General features: G+C 46.9%; 1 protein-coding gene across 2 annotated transcripts in view; it reads right to left on the reverse strand.

Moving 5' to 3' along the window:
• Positions 1–2,509, reverse strand: part of TGFBR3 (transforming growth factor beta receptor 3) — a 207,340-nt gene extending 204,831 nt beyond the window's left edge. For both annotated transcript variants that reach the window (XM_030328179.1, XM_030328180.1), the window contains exon 1: positions 2,197–2,509. The gene's annotated coding sequence lies outside the window, so the exon portion shown is untranslated. The remainder of the gene's footprint in view (positions 1–2,196) is intronic.
• Positions 2,510–6,371: the final 3,862 nt, after the last annotated feature.

A 6,371-nucleotide genomic window follows, 5' to 3' on the forward strand; every position in this document is an offset into this window, starting at 1 on the left:
TTTCCAGTGTAAACTCAGAAAGCAGCTTGGTGATTTCGCTAGATAAAGCCACATTTCCCACTTCTTAAATGTATTTTTAATACCCTAAAAACTGGTTTAAGTGACTGACAGACATCAATAGTGTGTTATACTCCCCCTATTGGCTAATATTCAAAATAACAGTGAATTCCCCCAGGGTTGCCTTTGAAGTGCTGGGGTTCAAAAGTAAGTTGGTGATTTTTATATTTAAAAACATGAGCTGGATCAACAGTTGTTAAGCAAAGCTGCCATGTAATGGTCAGATTCCATCAAAACAGGAAAAATTAAAGTTGACAAATGACAAAGACAAAGTGAAGGGCTGAAACTATGCTGAAGCCTTGAAACACTAAACAATGCAGAATTCAAGCCAAAAGCAGAGAACACCAAGAAACAGAGCAACATCCTTTAACTGACACAATGGCATGAAATCAATTTCATTTTAATAGCCCTTAAGGGGGTAAGAATTATTTCCCTGCCTCCTGTGCCAACCCCAAGCTGTTTCCTAAGGAAGCCAAGTAACTCTGACAATGTGTAGAGAATAAAAGAAATTAAGAATAAATATTCATATGAATTAATCCAAATCAAGATTCTGTTTCTAATTACTTGGATCTAGTTTCAGAGCTGTAATTTGGCATCCCAGTAAGTATATCACCTAAATTAATTACAGATACCTTATTACTGTTTCAAGAGATATGTCCAACTCAAATGGGAACCTGAACAACAGAAGATGCCTGGGCTCACCCCACACAAATCTGATTGCACTTGTTAGCTCTCCCTGGCTAAGTTAGCTCTGGAGTCAGAACTAACAGAAAGTTATGCGTTAGCTTGGGCAAATTACTAACCTCTACAGTCTTATCTGTAAAATGGCCCTGATAATGTTTTTACCACAGAGTTAGTATGAGGTTTAAATGGTCCTCAAGGCACGCAGGAGAGTGACATGGGCTCAATAAACGGTAGCTATTATTACTAGAGAGAAATAGCTGATTTCACAGTGAAGTAACTGTTTGCAGCCTTAAAGTACCATTTCAGGACAACTAAAAGGGCTTGGCATGTGCTTTGTTACCTCTAGATGCTTCTTTCCACCCAAACCGCTCACTTACTTTTCTTAGATGGCAGATGTTCAGAAAATGCCTGGTTCCCCATCTCCGGCTGTCACTCCTAGCATCCTTCACCCTCTTTGCTCTTTTCCCATCACCTCCGTCTCCGGACAAGCAGCTTTCACACCTGTGTAGCGCTTGCTCGGCACCAGGCACTGTTCTAGTACTCTACACATACTAAATCATTCAATCCTCACAGTGACTTTATGAGACCAGACCTATTATTATTCCCATTTCACAGCTAAGGATATTGAGTGATTTTCTTTTCTCAGCTCTTCTGGTACACACTATACTAAGTTCCACTGTGCCAAGGTAATTCCCGCTTGACCACGCCGACTCCCTACACTACGTGATTCTGGAAAGTGGGCAAATGCCCACTTTAATAACAAGTCTGCAAGCAGATTCTTGTAGCCACAGCCCAAGATTTCCAGTTTGTTCTAACCAAATGAAGATGCTAAGGGAAGCCTTCAAAATGAACTGGGTAAGGGGCTAATCCGTTAACAGGGGGCGCGTTCTCTGTGGGGCCCGGGGTCTGCAGCGCTCCGCGCCGCCCTCACTAAACCCCGAGGGCGCCGGCTGAGGGGAGCGCAGCTCCCGTCGGTGCGCGAGTCTCCGGGCGAAGCCTCTGCAACTGCAATTGAGTGCAAACCCACAACAAACCTTTCCCACCGACGCTGTCACGCGCCCCGGGGTAAGTGGCCGGCGCGCCCCGCGGGGGTCGGAAAAAACCGTGGAGAGTAAGAGTGAGGACAGGCGTGGAGGAGGAGACGTCTTCCCCAGGACAGCGCATCGCCGGGAGCGCTGCCCACCCGACCCAAGACGGCCGCTCCCCACGCACCGCTGGCCACGGGTCGCGGCTCCTCCGAGCGTAAACAGTGCTGGACCAACGCCGCCCTCCCGAGCCCGAGGGGTCCGTGCGGCCGGAGCGACCCCGGCCGTGAACAGACACGGAGCCTCGTGCAGAGCCGACAGGCACCGCGCAGCCTGCAGAGCCCGAGGCCGGAACGTGTGCAGGGCTAGTGGCGCGGCCAGGGGCGTCCCGGCACGGGCTGTAGCGCCGCGGGGCCGGACCCGCACGTACCTCGGAGGCGGCGTGTCACGCAGAGATCCACCCGCCGCAAGTCGGAGGAACGCGGAGGAAAGTTTCCCCGCCCAGCTCTCGGCGGCGGTGAGCTCCAGCAGCTGCTGCGCCGCGGCGCAACTACGCCATCCGGACCCGCCGGGACTTTCACCTCCTGCAGGGAGCTCCGGGAATCGTCCAGGGAAAGTGGCCGAGCACGAGAGCCGCCGAATGCCCTCCCTCACTCACTGGGAAGAGGAAAGCGCCACTCCGCGTCCCCGAAACCCTCGATTACCCCCATCGGGCCGACCCAGCGCTATAGCTCTCCCTCACACACACACGCGGGCGGGGCCGGGCGGGACGCCGCAGCAATCAGCGCGCGGGGGGAGGGGCGCTCCTCCCCCGCCGCCCCACGGAGGGCTCCGCGCGGCGGAGAAACTCCTCCTCCCGCCGCCCGCCCCTTCCCCCTCCCCCTTTTCCTCCCCGGCTGATGGATGAGCCCCGAGCGCTGCTGGAGCCAGCGTTTCCCTTTGGGCTGAGGGTGGTGGAGGAGAGGAGGAGCACCGGGGAGCGGCCGGGCTGCTGCGCGCCCGAGGTGGGGCGGCGAGTGGGTGTCTCAGTCCTGCGGGCGGTGGAGGTCCGCGGACGCTAGCTGCAGGGGTTCGCTCCCTCAAACTACGTCCTTCAAACTTTCTAGGTCTCTGGAGGAGTTGGGTTTTTATTTGGTTACCTCGGGCTCGATATAAAAATTCTAAATCCTCCAGTAAACTGATCACACCCTCCTGCCTACTTTTTAGCAAAGCTCCTTCATGCACACCTTCATTCTGTCCCTATTTGTTTTTCCCACCTCCGATCCTGCTTGTTCTCTCAAGTGGCGATCTGAGGGTGGGCGCCAATGGGGTCTTGCCGCCTCCTCTCTAACAGCGGAGAGCGCGTTACCCGGCCATTCTCCGTGCTCGATAAATACATGAATACAAATAGAGGAGCTAAGTCAACACTACTGGCGTGATCCTGTCGTCCGCTCGGTGCAAACGAAGGTGCAGCCTCTGCGTACCTGCGCCTGCGAGCTGTACACCGCAAGAGTGACGAATGCAGTAATCAGAACCCCACTTTGACACTACCGTTTACACCTTGTTTTTCTATTACAAGACATGCTTAAGGCACAGGACACTGTTTTATCAACAGGCTGCTGAAATGATCATGTGGTGAGAAGTTTCTGAGACTGGACTTCCAGTCCTGTTTTTTCACCCTTAGACCAGCTGTGGGACCTTGGACCGACAACTTCAACTCTCCAAGGCTGTTTTCTCCTCCGCAAAATGAGGACCTTGGCCTAGGACACCTCTCCCAGCTTTAAAGTGCTCCGGACCTAGGCCTTTAATATATTGGAATGGAATAGGGAGGTTTCTTACACTATTGCTTATATCATTATTTGGAAAGTTATTCGATTTCCCTACTTCCCTTCCCTACATTCCCTACTCCCTACTTTGAAGAGAAAGTATTTCTTATCCTCCTTTGTCTTGTGCGGATACAGAGGGAATCCACGAGATATTTTTATAAAGGTCAAATGGTCTTTGATTACCTGGGTTACCTAATTACCTGTAAAAACCTCCTCCATGAACCATTTGTTCCTTACCCATATGTATGGACCACTTAGCTTGAGAGGGTTGAGCTAGTCCTCGGAGATATACATAGGTATACTACCCTTAAGAAAGAAACAGTCTAGGTGAAGTTAGCCTCAGCTTTGATATAGTCTTTATAGATTTAAGGCCTTAGATTTCACATAGACTCAAATTACATAGTATTCATGCCTCACATTGTCAAGTTTTAGTTTCAAGTGCAGACATGAACACTTGAATTGGGTATGAATATCTAATCCCACATTTAAATGTATCAGTCATGTTAAAGCTCTCTAATTTTTTAAGGGTTTTTATTTTGTTTTGTTTTGTTTTGTTTTCAAGTAAACCCTACCCTAACATGTGGCTTCAACTCATGACTTTGAGATCAAGAGTGGCCTGCTCTACTGACTGAGCCAGCCAGGTGCCCGAAGGCTTTTTAATTTCTAGATAAAATGGCATTGATGAAGAAGAGAGAGAAAAACCAAAGTAACTTAATTCTTAGGAGTGTCTTGTCTTTTAAGAGTGAAGTGACTGTTCACAATGGAGCCACATTCTCAGTCATATAACCATCGAAATCTATTGAACACTCTGTGCCAAGCAGAGTCCAAAATATTCTATACTTGTAAATATATTTACTTCTTACAGTCCTATAAGGCTATATACAAACTGAGGCCTGTCAACAAACCTACATATATACTGAACCCTTATAACTTGTCAAGAGAGTATAACTAATAAGTGGGAGGGCCGGGATTCAAACCTACATCCATCTAGCTCTTGGCCCAAGTCTTCAACTACCAGGACATACTCTCCACAAAACTTTACATATTGGCAAAATGAAAGATTTGAGAGATGTGGGGTTGGTTGGGTTTTATTGTGTTTGTTTGTTTGTTTGTTTGTTTTTGGCAAAACATCTTTAAAACTCAGGGCTGTTTGGGGTACCTGGGTTGCTCAGTAGGTTGAGTATCCGACCCTGCCCAGGTCATGACCTCACAGTTTGTGAGTTTGAGCCTCCCATAGAGCTTGCTGCTCTCAGCACATAGCCTGCTTTGGATCTTCTGTCCCCCTCTCTCTCTGTCCCTCCCCTGCTTGCACTTTCTCTTGCAAAAATAAGTAAAACATTAAAATTTTTTTGAAAAGATAAATAAAATAAAATTCAGGGCTTATTAGTTCAGTAGATGATATGGAAAAATACAAGAAATTATATGGAAATTTACAAAACTGGCAATGTCTTAGAGATGTTTCCTCTTTAAATCTTAATTTTTTTTAACATTTATTTATTTTTTGAGAGAGAGACAGAGAATGAGTGGGGGAGGGGTAGAGAGAGAGGGACACACAGATTCCAAAGTAGGCTCCAGGCTCCGAGCTCTCAGCACAGAGCCCGTCGTGGGGCCCAAACTCACAAACTATGAGACCATGACCTGAGCCGAAGTCGGATGCTTAACTGACTGAGCCACCCAGGCGCCCCCTCTTTAAATCTTTACACAAATAATGTGATACTATTTGCATAAATCCAGACACCTGAAGCATTGAGCAAAGCTTTAAAATAAATTTTTGGCTCTCCAGCAAAGTTTAAAAAAAAAAAAAGGATACCCCTACCCTTTATTAACAGCAATATTAACTGATTTGGGGGGATGAAGCCTCTCCTTCCATTGGTTACAAATCAGGACTACATTCAAGTTATAATATTTGTCACCATAAGACACAAGATTCTTTTGGCCCAAGGTGGTGTCTTGGTTATTTGTTCAGAAATATTTCAAAAAGAATTGTAAGTAGAGGGCTGAAATAAAGAGGTACACTTTACTGCACTTGGATAAAAATGTTTTTTTTTACTGAGTGAAAGTCTCAGTAATTTACTGAGGCTGTGTGAAACACCCCTCCTACAAGTGCAGACCCACCCATTTTATGAGGATTCATATTCAGTGTTATGTCTCTAGATACTGTTGGTTAGCAGACAACTGAACAAATTCAGACTAACCTGTTATTGTTCCTTACAGAAGTGAACACCTCCAATTTCTGAAAGACTGTATCATTAGAAAATCATTTGGTTTTGCCTTTTTTTTAATGTTTTATTTATTTTTGAGAGAGCACCAGCAGGGGAGGGGCAGAGAGAGAGGGACAGAGGATCTGAAGTGGGTTCTGTGCTGACAGCAGCGAGCCTGATGTGGGGCTTGAACTCACGAACCACCAGATCATGACCTGAGCCGAAGTCGGACACGCAACTGGCTAAGCCACCCAGGTGCCCTGGTTTTGCTTTTTACTTTTTTTTTTTTAACAAGTCCCCATATAGTATTTAGCACATGCTTTGCACTTGACAAATTGTAACTCATTAAATCCTCATAATAGCTCTAGTTTCATTTTACAGATTGGAAAACATGCACAGAGAGCTTAAGTCACTTCTCCAAAATCACACAAGTGGCAGGGCCTGGTTCTCTAACTCCAGAGTCTGCTCAGAACCTCCACTTTGGGCTGTGACAGGTGAAAGTGATCCCCCTTCCACTCAGGGAGAGAGGGTCTTATTTTTTTAAGCTCGATCCTTTAAAAGTTTCAAAAGATAAAAACAAAAGTTTGTTTAGGAGAAAT

This window comes from Lynx canadensis, chromosome C1 (genome assembly GCF_007474595.2).
Source record: "Lynx canadensis isolate LIC74 chromosome C1, mLynCan4.pri.v2, whole genome shotgun sequence".
Classification (NCBI taxonomy): domain Eukaryota; kingdom Metazoa; phylum Chordata; class Mammalia; order Carnivora; family Felidae; genus Lynx; species Lynx canadensis.